General features: G+C 49.7%; 1 protein-coding gene and 1 long non-coding RNA gene across 4 annotated transcripts in view; one reads left to right on the top strand and one right to left on the bottom strand.

Annotated features, from left to right (window-relative positions):
- Window positions 1-14,467, top strand: part of GNG7 (G protein subunit gamma 7) — a 150,995-nt gene that overhangs the window by 52,654 nt on the left and 83,874 nt on the right. The window lies entirely within an intron of this gene.
- Window positions 4,845-5,927, bottom strand: LOC136376835 (uncharacterized). Of its 2 annotated transcripts, none has more exons than XR_010746248.1 (3): window positions 5,799-5,927; window positions 5,113-5,250; window positions 4,845-4,984 (listed from the first exon to the last, which is right to left on the bottom strand). It is a non-coding gene; the product is annotated as an uncharacterized lncRNA (long non-coding RNA). The 2 variants fall into 2 exon arrangements; XR_010746249.1 differs by lacking the exon at window positions 5,799-5,927 and adding an exon at window positions 5,667-5,776.

The raw sequence follows: 14,467 nt of genomic DNA, 5'->3' as shown, positions 1-14,467 counted from the left end.
GAGATGACCTAGCTAGCCCTAGTGTCAGCAGTTCTGAGAGGAGACCCTGCATGAGGGCAAGCATTCGTGCAGTCGTCCCGCTCACTGCACAGAGCATAAAATAACTTCATGACCTCCCAAAAGAAGACTGTTTTTCTGATAGCTCCTGTTCTCTAGGAGTTTCTAAACATTTCTGCTGGAAGCATTGCCAGAGCTTTTATCTTAAGAGAGTGGACCTTGGATGGGGAGCAAACTCCAGCCCCAGAGCGCGAATCAGAGTACTCATCTTTCTCCGGTTTGCGACTGCTTTCGGTCTATCCTGGGTGTGTTGAAATGCACATTATTATCAGTTCTTTCCATGGACACATTGTTCTCCTAAAGGGACTGCCAAGATACACAGTCAAAACTTAGAATGTTCTGCTCACAGAAGGTCACGGGCTGCCACCTCCACCTTCCCAACAGAAAACATGTACAATATATATGTAATTACCGAGCTCCTGCGGCAGCACATAGGTCTCCAACCCTCTCTCTACAGCCTGTGGCCTCTAATTCCGGAAGCCAAGCCACATGGTGCTTGCCCAGGCAGCAGGCCCTGGTCAGACACAAGCTTGACCCCCTCACTCAGGGGTGACTACCCTCAGGGGACACTGGACTATATTTGAGATATCTGTGGTTGTCACGACTGGGGGTACACCTGGCAGCAAGTGGGTGGGGCCAGGGATGTGGCTCAACACCTCATAGTGCCTAGGATGGTGGCTACACCCCAGGGAAGGACCCAGCCCCAATGTCAGCAGTGCTTCATGAGATCCTTGCCTCCTAGGGTGACTCAAGACCACTCTCTTTATCCTCTGCTCTATGTTATCACTGTGGTTCTCACCCAAGCCACAGTAGACAGGCCACACTCTTTTGGGCCCTGCAGACTAAGCTCTCTTGGCTAGTCCTTTCACAGGTTGGTTAGCGCTACCACCTGCTTTTACTGATTTGAAAATTGAGGCCCAGAGAAGTTCATGTTCAAGATTACTGAAGAGGGGATCCACTAGTGGGACAACCAGAACTGGAACAGCCTACTGGCAACAAAGGCATGCAGACTCACAGCATCTGTAGGCATGTGCTCGTTGCTAGGCAACCACTTGCACAGTCAGCCTGAAGGCAAGGGATGATGCATGCATGCAGTCATCAGACAGTCATCAGACTCAGAACACATATAAGGGTGACAGCCACATGTGACAAGCAAGTAGGGGAGACAGGGAGCCATGATGAGGCTGGAAAGGGGCTCGTCTGGCGTGGGCATTCTCAGCCTGCAAAGCACCATCTGATTCCATCTGAGCCAGTAAGTACTTAGGATGTTGACCTTGGCTCCTTATTTACCTTCCCTCCCACTTCGTTCTTTTAGTCACCAAACATCCGCATATCTGGAGAGGACCCAGGTGGGCTGTGAGCAGGAGTTAGAGGAAAGGGGCAGGGGTTGGGGGGACTAAGGGCTCCTGAGCTGCCATCAGCCCAGTGGAGGCCTGAGCAGGTACACCAAATGCAGGGCCCATGGGGACCTGGTGTATTGGGAGCTTGTCTCTCATTGCCATAGACTGAGTCACTAATTGTCTCTAATTGCCATGAGTATCCCCAAATTCAAATATTAACATCTAACCCCCATTGTGATGGTATTGTATTTCCCTATGTATAAGATACACCATTTTCTGAAAAATTTGGGGTCTAAAAACTGGGTGTGTCTTATACAGTGGTTGTAGTATTTTTACTTGTATTTAAGAAGTGTGGCAGCCCTGGCCGGTTGGCTCAGTGGTAGAGCATCGGCCTGGCGTATAGGAGTCCCGGGTTCGATTCCCGGCCAGGGCACACAGGAGAAGCGCCCATCTGCTTTTCCACCCCTCCCCCTCTCCTTCCTCTCTGTCTCTCTCTTCCCCTCCCGCAGCCAAGGCTCCATTGGAGCAAAGTTGGCCCGGGCGCTAAGAATGGCTCCATGGCCTCTGCCTCAGGCACTAGAATGGCTCGATTGCGACAGAGCAATGCCCCAGATGGGCAGAGCATCGCCCCCTGGTGGGCATGCCGGGTGGATCCCGGTCAGGCGCATGTGGGAGTCTGTCCGACTGCCTCCTGGTTTCCAACTTCAGAAAAATACAAAAAAAAAAAAGTGTGGCATTTCAAATGCCATAGATAGCGACCATGGGGTCATGTCTGTGATCCCATGCTCAAGCCAGCGACCCCACACTCAAGCTGGTGAGCCTGTGCTCAAGCTGGCAGTCTTTGGGTTTTTTTGTTTTGTTTTGTTTTGTTTTTTATGTATTTTTTTGAAGCCGGAAACGGGGAGAGACAGTCAGATAGACTCCCGCATGCGCCCGACCAGGATCCACCTGGCACGCCCACCAGGGGGTGATGCTCTGCCCCTCTGGGGCGTCGCTCTGTTGCGACCAGAGCCACTCTAGTGCCTGGGGCAGAGGCCCAGGAGCCATCCCCAGCGCCTGGGCCATCTTTGCTCCAGTGGAGCCTCGGCTGTGGGAGGGGAAGAGAGAGACAGAGAGGAAGGAGAGGGGGAGGGGTGGAGAAGCAGATGGGCGCTTCTCCTGTGTGCCCTGGCTGGGAATCAAACCCGGGACTTCTGCACGCCAGGCCGACGCTCTACCACTGAGCCAACCGGCCAGGGCCAGTCTTTGGGTTTTGAACCTAGGTCCTCAGCATCCAAAACCAATGCTCTATCCACTATGCCACCATCTGGTCAGGCTGAGAACACCCCTTAAATGTGAAGGTGATTGTAAACCCAAAGTGCTCTGCTCTGTTGTCATATACAAAGTGTATTTGCTAGTTTTTGCTGCATAACAAGCCACCACAAACATAGCAGCTTAAACCACACCTGTCCATTAGCTCCCTGTTCTATGGTTCAGAAGTATGGACACAGCATGGCTGAACCTCTCTGCTCAGCATCTCAGTGGGCTTGGGCAGGGCTGAGTTCTCAACTGAGTTTCAATTGGGAAAGGACCCACTTCAGGGTTCACTCAGGTTGTCAACAGGATTTAGTTCCTTTCAGTCGTCTTGCCAGCTGCCAGCTAGGAATGACAAATTCCTTCTTCTGTACAAAATCTAAACAGGTGTGCCTTATGTTCACAGGTTCTGTCCATATTCAGGGAGTTCATCTACAGGGATTTGGGGGCTCTTAGGAGCCTGCTGGCTACACAGAGGAAGAGAAGGGTGCAATCAGGGAGATTCAGCCATCACTGAGCCTCCACCAAGGCCAGCAGGGGGCATCTCTGCCCTCCTCTCTGACCTCCACGTCTTCCTGCAGGGTGTCTTGCCAGGACTCTGTGGGGAGGATCAGGGTAGGGGTAGAAAGGAGGTGTTCAGAGAAGACCTGGCATGCTTTAGTCCAGTTACACCTAAATGTAAGGTGCCTGTGGCTTCACCTAATTTTTTTTAAACCACTATTTTGAAATAATAACAAAGGAAATTGCAAAAATTGTTTAGGAGATCCTAAGCACCCGTCCCCCAGCATCCCCCGGTGGTGGCACCTCACGTAACCATAGCATGAGACCAGGAAATTAGCATGGGAACCATGATTGTGCAGAGGTCCCCACTGTTTATCCCATGTGTGGACTGGGCTTTGCCTGAGTTATGAGTGTGCAGGATCACCACACGTAAGATGGAGAGAGTGCTTCTTACTTGTATGTGTAAATACACTTAACACTACTGAGCCGTACACATAAAATTGGTAAAAGTGGTTTTATGTTACATGTTTTTTTACCACAATAAATAAAAAAAGAGAGAATGGGAGAGACAGACACTAGAGCAGTAGCAAACGCTTCCTAACTGGCCTCGAGGAAAGCAAACCAACACATTGTGAGCAGCCCGTGGAGGAGGTAATGTGTCCTCTAAGAGCTGAGAACAACGACACGCCACAGCCAGCAAGAAAATGGGGGCCCAGTCCTACAGCTGCAGGCAAATGGATTCTGCCAACCACTCGAATGAGCTTGGAAGGGACCCTGAGTTCTAGATGGGAACTCTGCCTGGCCAGTCCCCTTGATTTCAGGCTTCTAGGACCCTGAATAGAGGGCCCAGTTAAGTTGTGCCCCATTTCCTAACACAGAAACTGTGAGATGACAAATGGATGTTGTTTTAAACCTCTATGTTTGTGACAACTTGTTATGTAGCAGTAGCTGACTGATATATGTACTGTGTTGCCTTCAGACACACTCATTCTAAAACCCACCACAACCCTGCAAATTAGAGCATCTTTATTTTCTGGATGAGAAAATGGTAGCAGAGACAGGCTAAGTAACTTGCCCAGAGCCACATGGTAACTGTTTTGTGATATTCAAATCAGTTGAGTGTCACCAAGCCCAGACCAGGGATCTGGCTCCTTATGGCCAGATGTCTTGTCCAGCTGCCTGCTGTATGTTTGGTGAGTGAGTGAGAGAAGGAACAAATCCTCACCTGGCTTTCTGAACAGAGATGGTAGCCTGTCAGCAGCACCAGTGACACGCTGGGGAAAGTGAACAGAACCTCAAGGACATAATTGTCGTATCCCGAAAAAGAGTAATGATCACATGGGGCTTTCCTGGCTGAGTCATCGAGGAGCTGAGGTCTGAGCTCATGAGCCTCCTGGAATTCAACATACTATTCCCTGGCACCCTGACTAATATCCTGGCTGATTCAGCGCCCAGCTCAGACGAGAGGCCAGCTCCCGGAACCAGGCATCCTCTCACCCGCGAGACTGCCAAAGCCAGGGCAGCAGGAGGGCCAGCCAGTCGGGTCTGGGTGGGGGTTTATGCCACCTTGGCTGCAGGTGTGAGAAAGGGCACACAGGGTGGGCAGGAAGAGAGGGGACAATGGGGACTCAGAGCTGGGACTACACCTACCAGTGCCCCCAGCCAAACATTACCAGGTCTCCTGCTTCCAATTGGGGCTGGTTACTCTCGGGTGGGGTGGGGGAGAGCTTCCTGGGCACTGTGGGGTGTTGAGCAGCATCCCTGGCTCCCACCATCTGGATACCAGGAGCACCCTAGTGTGACAACCACAGATGTTCCCACTTATCACCCAGTGTCCCCTTGGGGCAGGATCACCCTGGGTGAGACCCTGGCCAAGTGAACTGATGGTAACAACACTGCCTGAGTTAGAGTAGGTGCTCACCTGGTGGTGCTTTGTCCAGGACCTTAGAGAGGCCTTCCTGGAGGAAGTTGCATCTGAGTTGAGGTTGATAATGTCTTGGAGCTGACGAGGGTAGGTGGATCCTCCAGGTGACACAGGAGCAGAGGCTGGTTCCAGGACCTGAAGTGCAAGATGGGAGAGGGGGCAAGGAGCCCACAGGTAGAGACAGTGCTTATTATCCCAAGGGCAGAAGGGAGCCCCACTCCTGACCTCCTTGTTTTACAGATTAGGCAACTTAAGGCACCTTGATGGTGAGGGTGGGCACAGATCCCAGCAGGTCTCAGGGCTGTTTACACAAGGCCACTGGCCTTACTCATTTTGGGGTACCTGTGGTTGCTGGAGCCGGGCCCAGGAAGTAGCACTCACCTAGCTATCTCTCAGCTCAGACCCCTGCTCAGGTAGGCACCTCCTCCTGCCATTTCCATTTGGTAAAATTGGGGTGATAACTGTCTCTGATGCCCAGGGTTGTTGTAGGGACTAGAGGACACCATCAATTCTACAGGACTTGTCCCTGCACCCTTCCCCTGTTACTCTACCTTTCTTCTTCCCAAAGATACTGGAGGTCATCTGGCCTCTCTGGTCTCTATGGGAATGCTGGGAATCAGTGAGTGACTCCAGCATACAACATGTTGGTGGCAAGCCCTGAACCCCTGTTTCAGCATTCTTACCTTTGATCGAGGGCAAGAGAGAAGTGAATTGCAGGGATAGAACGTGTCCCCAGCCCAGCGCCCACCCCCCTGGGAGGGATCCGCAGGAGTACACCAGGAAGGACTGCAGCAGGCGGTGGCTCTGTGTCCCAAGCTGACCTTGTTTTCCTGTTCCTGGGCAGGAACAGCATGGCCTGCCTGCGGTGCGGACCTCTGCAAGTTCAGTAAACACCCAGGGGATGGAGAGCCGGGGGGGGCTGGCTTCCTTGCCTCCCACCCGCTCACCCCTCCCTGGGAATTATCAGGAAAGGGTGGCAAATCCTTTCCCTTCCCAGAACACTGAGACGTGCTCAGCTGCCTCCTGGGGGCAGCTGGGCAGAGATGCCGGCTGGGGATGGTAACCAAGTTGTGAGGCTGCTGGGGCTGCCGTGTTTACTCACAGGCTGCACTGTTCCACACATGAAAACAAGGGGCATCTAGAGCAGCTTTTCTTTTTCTTTTTTTCTCTGTTGTGGTAAGATACACCTAACATGAAATTTGCCATCTGAACCATTTTCAGTGCACAGCTCAGTGGCATCAGCACACTCACAGTATTGTGCGGCCATCGCCGCCATCCATCTCCAGGACTTGCTCCTCATCCCAAACTGACACTCTGTGCCCATTAAACACTAACTCCCCAGCCCTTCCCCTCTCCCAGCCCCCGGCACCCACCATCTACACTCTGCCTTTGGATTTGACTCTAAAGACCTCCTATGAGGGGAATCACACAGCATTTGTCCTTCTGTATCTGGCTTATTTCACTGAGCATAGTGTCCTCAAGGTTCATCCACCTTAGTAGCAGATGTCAGAATGTCCTTTCTTTTTAAGGCTGAAGAATATTCCAGTGTGTGGATGGACCACATTGTGTTTATCCACCATCTTTCAGTGAACACTTGGGTTATTTCCACTTTTTGGCTATTGTAAATAATGCTGTTATGAACATAGGTGTGTACTTACGTGTTTGAGACCCCACTTTTAATTCAGGAATGAAACATCTCGGGTTCTGATTTGATACCTCAAGTCCAGCCTGTGGATCACCTGTCTTCCCCTTATGTGAGCCACAGAATCAGGGACCTGGGCTATGAGGTGGCTTCCGCCTTATCCATCCTCAGTTGGGCCCACACACCTCTAGGAAAAAAAAAAATACATTTGCATAAGTAAATATGACATGGCAGAAAAACTCAGAAGGTACTAATGGTATACAGCGAGAATGCCATTCCAAATAAGGTCGCTGTAATAGTCTGCCACAGCTGCCACAATAAAGCACCACAGACCAGGCAGCTTCAGCAACAGAGAGAAATTTTCTCCAGGTGCTAGAGGCTGGAATTTTGAGATCAAGGTGTCAGCAGGGCTGATTCCTCCTGAGGCCTCTCTTCTTGGCATGCAGACGGCCATCTTCTTTGTATCTTCATCTTCCCTCTGTGCGTTCCTGCATGCCTGCTTAAAAGGACACTAGTCATGTTAGATTAGGGCCCGCCCTAATCTCATTTTACCTTAATCACCTGTTAAAGACTCCATCTCCAGATACAGTCACATTCTGAGATTCTGGGGGTCAGAAGTCATGAATTTGGGAGTACACAATTCAGTTCATACTAGTCACCTTCTGAGGTTCCAGGTAGACATGAATTTGAGGGGATTTAACCCACTATGAGGGAGGTGGGTTGAACTCAGTTCTCAGTAAGAGACTCGGAAGGGTGTGCTAGCAGGAAGGGGGATGAGTAACCCTGGAGAGGGGCCTTGCAGCAAATATAAAAGCACCATGAATTGGGGTCCCCTGCTTGTGCAAACCGTGGGCAAGTCATTTAGCTGAGATGTAATCTCTGGCCTCCAAAAAGGTCACTGTGTAATCAGGGGAGCCTTTACCCCTTTTATAAATGAAAGTGGAAACTCAGGCTGGGGGAGATTAGCCAAGGTCACAGCCTTGAGTGGAACCAGCATTTCCACCCCATAAGTCAGTTCTGTACACAAGGCCAGCTGCCCAGCCAAGAATGCTAATAGCACAGGGACAACCCTAGAGTTCCCCAGTGTGGCTGGTGACTTGGCCCCAGAAGCCTACCAGCAGCTGGGATGGTTCCTTGAAATCTTTTCGCCTTTCATTGCTTGAAAATGGTGGTGCATTCTGGCCTGAGATAGTTTTTTTTTTCTTTCTTTTTTTTAGAGAGGAAGAGATGAGAAGCATCAACTCGTAGTTGTGTCATTTTTAGTTGTTCATTGATTGCTTCTCATATGTGCCTTGACTGAGGGGCTTAAGTCGAGCCAGTGACCCCTTGCTCAAGCCAGCGACCTTGGGCTCAAGCCAGCAACCTTGGGTTTCAGGACAGCGACCTTCAGGCTCAAACTAGTGACCTTGGGATCATGTCTGTGATTCACAAGCTGGCAAGCCTGTGCTCAAACCATCGACCTCGAGATTTCAAAGTGGGGACCTCAGTGTCCCAGGTCGATGCTCTATCTACTGCACCACCACAGGTCAGGCTTGCCTGAGATCTTTCTAATTTGCTTCAATGGGAAACAGTTTTGACTTTTGTCCTTTTTTTTTCCTTAAGTGAGAAGCAGGGAGGCAGAGAGACAGACTCCCGCATGTGTCCGACCAGGATCCACCCAGCAAGGCCCCTACCAGGCAGTGCTCTGCCCATCTGGGCATTGCTTTGTTGTTCAGCAGCCTAACTACTTTAGTGCCTAAGACAAGGCCATGGAGCCATCCTCAGCGCCCAGGGCCAACTTGCTCCAACTAAGTCATGGCTGCGGGAGGGGAAGAGAGAGATAGAAAGAGAGAGAGAAAGGAGAGGGGAGGGGTAGAGAGGCGAACAGTTGATTCTCCTGTGTGCCTTCACTGGAAATCCAACCCAGGGCATCTACACACTGGGCCGATGCTCTACCACTGAGCCAACTGGCCAGGGCCTGTCCTTCTTTTATGTCGTGTTGGTCTTGTGTCTTGAGTGACCCTGTGAGATGACAGTTTCCTGGAGGGTGGGCCTCACTCTGGGCTGTAGTGAGGGATGAGGTGAGGGCATGCATGACTGTGGTGGGGATTGCAAGGTGGAGCAGCAAGTGGGAGATCTGGCCTGCAGAGACGAAACTGATAGCGCCCTGCAGCCAAAGCACTGCTAAGAGCGTGTTGGCTCTTTTTTCTTTTTCTTTTCTTTTTAAACCTAAAACCTGTTTGTTTTCATTTAAAGAACTCTATCTGTTTATCTTTATAAGATTTTATTTATTGATTTTAGAGAGAGGAGAAAGAGAAAAGAGGGGAAGAGAGGAAAGCATCAACTCGTAGTTGCTTCTATATGTGCCTTGACCAGGCAAACCCAGGGTTTTGAACCGGTGACCTCAGCATTCCAGGCTGATGTTTTATCCACTGTGCCACCACAGGTCAGGCAAGAAGCTCTTTTTAAAAACAAGCTTTTTATTAGATAATTTTCTTACATCGGTGCACAATTCTCCTCATTTTCCTGAATCTGATAAGTCCAGGCAGCTGATAGCCCAGGGAGAAAGCGAATTTGGGGAGGGGGGCTCACTAGTAGTAAGTTGGACATTTCCAGAACAATTTCCTACTAACCCACCCTAGCCTGGAGAGAGGTCTGCTTCCCATTCCTGCTAGTAACAGGGCAAGGGTTCAGAAGCAGTGGGCCAGCAAGGTCACATGGTCTTATTTTGCCCTGATAAAGTGGCTTACATGAGGAGAGTTCAGGGTTTCTTCTGCACGGAAGAGGCTAAATGAAATGAGTAAAGAGTAAGGGCATAAAGAGGAAGGTATCAAATGCTTCCCATTAAGACTAGAAATGTGGTCCCTTTAAGAGGTCGAACGCTTATATAATCGAACGTGGAAAATTAGGCTTTGTGCTCCGCAGATGGGAGGCTGTGTTTCAGAACTGGCTCTTTTTTCTTAATTCTTCAAATTAAAAAAAAAAATTTTTTTTAAAAAAAATAATAGTTCTATTGAGATAGAATTCACACCATACAATTCATCCTTTAAAGTGTACATGTCAGTGGCTTTAGTACATTTACTTAGCTGTGCAACCATTGCTTGAATTCCAGAACATTTTATTGCCCCCAAAAGATACTCCTTCCCCATTAGTAGCCACTCCCCTGCCCCTGGAAACCACTAATTCAGGGATGATTCTGTCCCCAGGGCACATGGGACAATGTCTGGGGGCATCTGTGATTGTCACAACTAGGGCTGCTCCTGGCATCAAGTGGGTGGCATGAGGTCAGAGATGCTGCTCAGCATCCACAGTGCCCAGGATGGCCCCCACAGAGAACAATGTGGCACCAATGTCAGCAGTGCCAAGGAGGAGACCCTGTGTTAATTATTTGGAAAAACTACTGAGTCCAATTCCTATTCACACGGGACACTTGGGTTTAAAACAGGCCTTGAACTTAGCTGTGCCTCCACGTTGCTTTCTACTTGAAAATTCAAATGCTCCTGCCTCTGGCCTTCCCCGCCTGCCCACCTTGAGCAGTTGTGTCCACATGGGGCTTAGAGCCAGGAGGCCTCAGAAACTTGCATCTGTACTGAGGGACCAACTATGTAGTCTTCAGGGCCTGATGCAAAATGGGAACATGGGCCTCTTATTCAAAAATTACCCAGATTCTGGATGGTGAGAGCAGTACATTAAACCAAGGCTGGGCCTTCTGCACTGCACTGGGCACCTACATGAGCCCCCCACGCAGGAAGCCCCCAGGGACAGGGTGGCTGTGTCAGCTCTGCTGCTAAGGCCAGAGAGGGGAGGGCTCTGGCTGGGCAGTGGGCATGAGGAGCTCCCCTCCCTCTACAGGGCCATCTCACCCAGGCCAGGCTTCGTCCTCCTCCTGCTGCAAGGCCAAGTGGCTGTCCTTGGCGCCCGTCCATGTTTACTTCGCTGGTTTGTGTGTTAAACTGGGCCGGCTGGAAAAAGGTTGGGAAATAGTGCTCTGCCTGCAGACCTGTGGGGAGAGCATAGGGCCTCTGGGCCTTGTGTTCATTCCTGTGCCTAACAGAAACCTAGAAACCTAGGGCCCCTCAGCCTGCCTGACCCACTCCCTGCCCTGTCCCTGCTTGCTTTGGGTCTTCAGTTTCTTTCCCCTTCATAGGCAATGTGTCTGATTTGCAGATGGCATACACGACCTGAGAGGGGAAATAACTTACATACACTAGGGTCACCCCGATTTATACCATCTACCCATCAGCGGTTTGTTCTGTTATCTACTGTGAGCAGCAATCAGACTCATTTTTCCCCCAGATAACAGAGTATGTCCCCTCGGCACTGCTGACATCAGGGCCGGGTCATTCTCTGTGAGGGCCAACCTGGATACTCTGGGGTGTTGAACAGCATCCCTTGCCCCCATCCACTTGATGCCAGGAGCACCCCTATCGTGACAACCACAGATATTCCTAGACCTATGATGGCGAACCTATGACATGTGTGTCAGCACTGACATGCTTATCCATTTTTGATGACACACGGCCACATGCGGCCGCATACCAGAGAAGTATGGGGCCGCATGCCAAGAAGGACGTTTCATCCTTGGCTCCTGCACGGCCAGGTTAGTAGCCGAGGATAAAACATTTGCTGTAGTGTAGACACTCTGTGCTGGAGGTCTGGAGGCCAAAACAACAGAACTCCGGCACAGAGCGTCTAGTTCTGGGACTTCCAGTTAGGCCGTTAGGGGATCTTTGACCTCACTTCTGGCCTGCGGAGCAGGGAGCAGCAGAATGCCGTGGGGGACGCATCTCTGAGGGCCGTGTGATCGCCATTACCAGCAACCACATAACCATAGCAAACATCATCCAATCTACTGTGCTGGGGTGTCGTGAATTTCTAATTGACCATCATTACTGAGATAAGTGAGGAGGAGGCTGGGAGAGGCGAGGGCCTGTGCTATGGGTGCCGTTTCCGCCATTAGAAATAGCGGCAGCCATCTTAATTTACATAAGATGCAACTTGCAGAATTTCAAGACAAGCATCTGGGCTCAGGTGTTTGTCGACTTGAGGTCAAAGCTTGAGAATCTGGAAAGGTGCCGCTTGGAGAATCAAGATGAGTGCCACTACGAACAGGAAATTTGGAGTGCCTGGAACCGATTACCAGACACTTTTAGCACCCTGAAAAATATAACAATGGCTTTACTCACAATTTTTCCCTCTACGTACTTTTGTGAGACCTTATTCTCAGTGTTAAATAATATCAAAACCAACAAAAGAAACAAATTGACAAATGAAGTTAGTAGAGCTTGATTGGGCTTGAAGTGCACAAAATACCAACCTTCAATTGAAGATTTAGCCAATGAAATTCAGCAACAAAAAAGTCACTAATAGGCAGGTTAAAGAATTCTCCCACCCCTCACTTATCTTACTTAGTTCACGGCACCCCACACAAGTTAAATAATATCAAGACCAACAAAAGAAACCGACTGACAGATGAACAAAGAAGTCACTAAGCAGGTAAGTTAAATAATTAGTTTTTGGTTTATTAAATACAGTCATATATTACAATTATACATTTTTTAATTTAAACTATAAATATCGCAAAATTATGTGTTTTCTTTCCTCGAAGTGACACACCACCCAAATTATGCTCAGTTTTTTGGCGAATTTTGATACATCAAGCTCGAAAGATTGCTCATCACTGTCCTAGACATTGTCAGTGTTCCCTGGGGCAGAGTGTGTTTGTGCCCCCCTCATGTCCTTCTCTAGTCCAGGCTGTATGAGGGAAAGGCAAGGGAAGAGGCTGTGGAGTTCTGTCCTCCTGGGTGCAGCTGGGTCCCTCCCTACCCTTTCTGCCCCACCTGCCAGGAATAGCCTGGGGTCAGGCATAGCTGTGCAGCTGCCATGCCAGGAACAAAACCCAGTGCTCCTCTGCTAGATTTCTTGGCAGAGAGAACTGTGCTTTCCAGGGATTGGGTGACCCGAGATCTCAACCTCTGTGCTGAGAGCTCCAACAACACCAGCCCAGGAAATCGACCTTCGCAGTCTCCACTCCATGTCCTGCCCGGGCAAACACAGGTCACTGGTTGATGGGTCTGAGCAGCTGCTTCTAAAGTCGTTTCTGTTATTGGAGCAAGGCAGGAGAGTCTCAGGGCTGATTTTGCCCTCTGGGGACACTGGATGTTGTTTGGGGGCGTTTGTGGGAGTCGTGACTGGGTGTGCCCCCTGGCATTGAGTGGGTGGGGGCCAGAGATGCTGCTTAGCACCCCACAGTGCCCAGGACAGCTTCATGTAGAATGACTGGCCACAATAGCAGCAGTGCCAAGGGGGACCCTGCCTTAACTACATGAATATTGGTTTGTAATGTTCAATACCCCTGGGAAACCCGTAATTGCTTATCATGTGACCTTGTTCAGGCTGCACTGTAGTACTGTCTCCTCAATCTCCCTCAACGTCTCAAGCTGAGTCAGCTCCCAAACTTGGTCTCTGGGCTGCAGTGGCCTCTTCCACTGTGGGACACATGGTTCCATCACAAATGGGTGGACCCGCCTCCTGCGGAGCTCTGGGGGGGGGGGGGATCCAGGGGACTTGCTTCCTCACGCAGTTTTTTGTATTATGGGTACTACTCCTTTAGATGTCGCTGTGACTGCAGCTTTCAGCAGTTGCCAGGTGAACTCTGAATGTCTGATGCAAGTCTTTTAATTCAGGAAACAGAATTTACAAGCCTCAGGATCTGAGTTTATTGGTACAGACAAGGATCCTCCACTCAGCACTGCTGATGTTGGGTTCTGGTCACTTTCTGTGGGGCTGTCCTGAGCACTGTGGGGTGCCGAGCAGCATCCTTGGCCCCCACCCTTTTGATGCCAGGAACACCCCCAGTTGTGACAACCACAAAGATGTGCCCAGACATCAGCTAGTGTCCCTGGGAGCACAGTCACCCAGGGCTGAGAAGGATCTGGGCGTAGAGTCCCAGACTTCAAAACGAAGATGTCCAGGAATGCCTGGGTGTGTCACAGCTGGGCTGACCCAGCTTGGGCCAGAGAGAATGAGGCCTCCGTGAGAAGCGAAGTTGCAGCCAACATCATTTTGGCAGAATGGCTGCACCCATTCTTCACAGGAGGCCCAGTGACCAGGGCCCAGGGAGACTTTTATTGGCCTATCCAGTGTTAGTAATTAATTTTAACTTCTTTTAAAATTAGTGAACAAAAATTAATACTATATTATGACTACCGTATTTCCCCATGTATAAGATGCACATTGTTGCGAAAAATTTGGGGTCTAAAAACTGAATGCATCTATACAGTGGTTGTAGTTTTTTTTTACTTCCATTTCCTACTTTTTCGCACTTGTTTTTGCGCTCGTTGTTGAAGACAGTGATTTGTCATCAGACACAGATGAGGACAAGCTAATGGATGGCAGTTTGACAGTGATGAGAAGTTGTATGAATTTTATGATGAGTAAAACTCGAGCTCAATAACTTTATGTAATACTTTTTTTTTTCTTCAAATTTTGGGCCTCAAAATTAAGGTGCGTCGTATACATGGGAGAGTCTAATAAATGGAGAAATACAGTATATAATCACAATTCTAGCCTGGTTTTACCCAACTTTACACTGACATAGTTGTGAAACATAATTTTCCATGTAAGTGTATGGAGGAGGGGTCCCCGGGCAGGCAAAAGTCCCTATGTGATCCAGCAGCCAGTTGAAGGCAGAGGGGAATGGGTTTTGCTTAAAGGCCATGAAAACGAATT

Source organism: Saccopteryx leptura, chromosome 1, assembly GCF_036850995.1.
Source record: "Saccopteryx leptura isolate mSacLep1 chromosome 1, mSacLep1_pri_phased_curated, whole genome shotgun sequence".
NCBI classification, from domain to species: domain Eukaryota; kingdom Metazoa; phylum Chordata; class Mammalia; order Chiroptera; family Emballonuridae; genus Saccopteryx; species Saccopteryx leptura.
The sequence above is the reverse complement of the archived record's forward strand: the minus strand, read 5'-3'. Positions and strand labels throughout refer to the sequence as shown.